This window comes from Pteropus vampyrus, unplaced genomic scaffold, assembly GCF_000151845.1.
Source record: "Pteropus vampyrus isolate Shadow unplaced genomic scaffold, Pvam_2.0 Scaffold83, whole genome shotgun sequence".
In the NCBI taxonomy this organism is placed as follows: Eukaryota; Metazoa; Chordata; class Mammalia; order Chiroptera; family Pteropodidae; genus Pteropus; species Pteropus vampyrus.
Window position 1 is genome coordinate 318,101 of NW_011888864.1, and position 3,948 is coordinate 322,048.

The following is a 3,948-nucleotide window of genomic DNA, read 5'->3' on the forward strand; positions in this document are numbered from 1 at the left end:
CCGCAATGGGTTAGTCAATATTTAAGTTTAAACGTTACCTAACTCTTCCCGTTTTGATATGAAATTGCTGCATTTGTCATGTTTTATTCTCATTTGTTCTTTATGCTATTGCTGTTTTCTACTGAGGAATCATATAGAATATCATCAATTCATTACTTATGGATTCTCTTTAACTTATATAGTGATAAACTTTTAATAACTAATGTCTTATTTGGTTTTTAAACCAAAACTTAATTTGGAATTTGTGTATTAAAAACACATTTCTTTTTTCTCGATCAATACTAAGCCACCGAACTTTCTCGTTGATGTCGATTTAAAATAATCTTCAAACCTTATTATTTGAAACCGAATAAAAATAATCTTTTACCGTTCTCATTTCAAGGACTGGCAGTCAGCACAGCAAAAAATATATGGAAGCAAATTGTTAGTTTTAATTTTTAAGTCATTGCCATGGACACAAAGTTTATGAGCTTTTTATCAATTGGCATTGCTTTGGACTGCTAATATATATCTAATATTCAAAAATGGAAGTATCGTTTATATATGCAAGATTTATGTTTTATTGATGCATATAAATATTCATTCTCGACCTAGGAAATTCTTAAAATTAAACATCTGAATACTTTCATGAGTTTTACATAATGATATAAGAAGTACTCTTAATATAAGCATATTTCAGTACTTTCTGTCAGGCTTTACTATGTATGTAAAACTAGATACTGCCCTCTTCATTCTGAACAATATATAAAAAACTCTGTTCTGACACTGCACGTTCTGCTGTTACCAGCAATTTTGTTATTACCGAATATGAATTCCATTAATAATAGCTTTCAATAATAGTGAAAGCTATTATCTTAAACAAAGCATTATTTTATATTACAAACATATTTTTGATAGCATGTTAACATCAGAGTAAAAGAAGATGTATAGGCTAAGAGGGGCATGCCCATTCACAAACGGCTGTACACATCTGTTTCTACAGAAGTAGGAACAAAATGTCTTCTTCTTATCTTAGAGTTTTATGCCCCTGAGCACAATATATTCAGAAGTGGGTTGAAAGGGGCAAATAGTGTATATGTATATTCCTAACTAACTCTGTGAATAGTATGACACTTAAATTTCTATAAGATATACACAATACACTTTAAGAACGGGAAATACATTTTATTTTACTAATCTCACATTATTTATTAGACTAATAGATAAATGCATTATATTTTTACTGCAGAAAGTAAATGGAACATAAGGAACACCTAATTAAAAATTGTCTTAGGAAATGTTTTAGAGAGGAATTCAAAAGTCCTACCTTTCAAAAAGACTGTCTTAATTTGAATTATGAAGCCATTGTGCATAGTGACTCTATTTTCACTTTACCTAAGACATCTTAATTTTGTCATTCGAAACAGTTTTCTGATGTCTTAGACAACTGTATGATCTAACATGTTAAAAGAATGCATTTTGCTTAATCTTGCTGTTTATTGGAGAAATAGAAAAACATAAAAAAATTCAGGAAGAAAAATGTTTCCCCCTTTAGCCATTCCCAAAAGATAGTGAAACATTTAAGAGTGAAGAAACGTTCTTAACAATGTCTTGATTGAATGCAACAAATTATTTAATTTTCTTAAATATTACAAGATGTCAATAAATTTAGTATTAGCAGTTACATATTTAAGTCTTACTTAAGTAGGCTAAGTTGTATCAACCAGAAGAAAGATATAGTAGCTTTTATTAGTATTATTGCTACCTAAAGTCAGTACCATTGTGGCTTATCCAAAATTGTACCTATTAGCCTAACTTCTATTGCTTGCCTTTAAAAAGGTGCTTCAGAAGAAATGGATGCCCTTAGTTCCTAGATCTAAAAAATATGATGATGATGATGATGATGATGATGATGATGATGATGATAGTAATAATAATAAAGTTGCTCAAGAAAATAAATCCAACTAAATGGAACAGGAGGGAATTACATAGGCATGCTTCACTGGCTGTGGTCATTAAGATTTATCTTCAGTTTGTGTATACACACACTCATTCATTCATTCAAGAAATAATAACTGAGTCCAGCCAGAAGCCAAGTCCTCTCACTGGTGGAGTTATCAACTGATGAATAAAGACAGATCAGTTTTCTGCCCTCATTATAATTTTTTGTTTTTCGTTTAGTTGGATTGATAAAATTCATTAAAATTTGCTTGCACAATTTAAGCAAGAGCTATGTTTTAAATGTCTGTGCAACATAATTTCACGATTTACATGATTATTTTTTGGTACTTAAAAAGTTTACAATTTCTTTTGAACTTTCCAGGCTTTTATAAGTGGAGTGTGCACACCCAGGGCATCTGCAAGATGATCCAATAAAGTGTGATGAGAAAATATTAAAATTCTATTTGCAGTTACCATTTATCCTGTTCTTTGCAATCGCTTATGTTTTGTATATGTTTTCTAAGGTGTACATGATGCAATGGTTCATGTGTATACTTTATAAAGTATTTATGTAAGAGAAATATGCTAAAATTTTAAATGGTTAGAGTGAAGATTATTTAGCAAGTACTATTTACAAGATATACAATTTCGTGTCCATTCTATATAATTTAATAGTTGAATAAATGTTTGCATGAGAAATCATGAAAATAATCAGCCAGACTGGGGTGAGGGAGAGAGAGAGAGGAGGATTTAAGACTCAGACTAGAAAAAAAAGCTTTCTAATTGGCTGTTAGTTCTAGTGTTAAGCAATTTTCTTCAGATATAATTCTGACTCTTTTCTCATTAATAGTAGCATTACTCATGTAACCAATGCTTGGAGTTTCAAGCACATGTTAAGATCACAAACATTGTGATCCTTGGCTGTATTTAAAATCTTTTACTATAGAATAAAATATATAGCGGTTGCTGAAATATCTTATTGAGATATGAAACAAACTATGAAGTGTTTAAAATGTTTGAATCTCCAAAGCTTACTCTCAAAAGAGATGTTTCTTGCAACCCAGGAACAACTCTACAAAAACTATCGAGAGTTAGCATTTGTTTCCACTCAACTGTTTGTAGTGTACAATAAAATACATTTAGATGTGGGTGGACGTGCAAAAGAAAATGACCTGAACTAGCCTGCCTCTGCTATGTTCTACTGTGGATGCTTAGTCAAATTAAAATTCTCTGAGTCTTAGTCATCATCTCTGAAACACTGGAATAATCACACTTACCTCATGTGGATAATGCACTGAAGAATCCTAGCAGAAAAACTGAGTATAGTAAATATTTAATTGCCTGCCTCCATCCTTTCTGTCTTTCTCCCACTCTTTGTCCCTCCTTTTTTTTCCCCCTGTATCACAGGCACACTAATCTCCACTGCATTTCTCCATTTGACATGCCACATCACTGTCATGGACTGTCTCATTTTCTCTTCCAGAAACTCCCTCCACCTACAGTCATTCTTCAAACCAATGCACCTGATAGTTACACACTTTTTTAGCATATCTTGCCCCGTCTCCTATAATTTGACAATACTATTTTTGATGGCAGGTAAAACGACTTATACTGAAAATTTTAGCTTACCCTCCATTTCTCTTCTCAAGAGTGCTTGTCTACTGTCAGGCCCATAGCTGCCTCTGAATAAATAATTTTGGATTAACAGATAGACTGAATGATACCTTTGAAGCCAATGTTCATAGAAATCAATTAACTTCTTCTGTTTCATAATAACAGGCTACGGCTCATTTTTTAATTAGAATTTTGAAGTGTTCGCTCTGTGATTTTGTAAAGCTATAAATTCTAATAGGACCACTGACATTTTTCTGACTGTCAATACAGACTATTAAATAAATGGCATGTTTAGGGGGGGCCACATGGCATAATACTTCTGCCTTCTCAAGGTGCTGGTTTGTTCATAGTCTGCAAAAGGAGCTGTCACTCTTCCTGTCCCTGCTCCTTGCAACCAGGACACACTGTAATAAT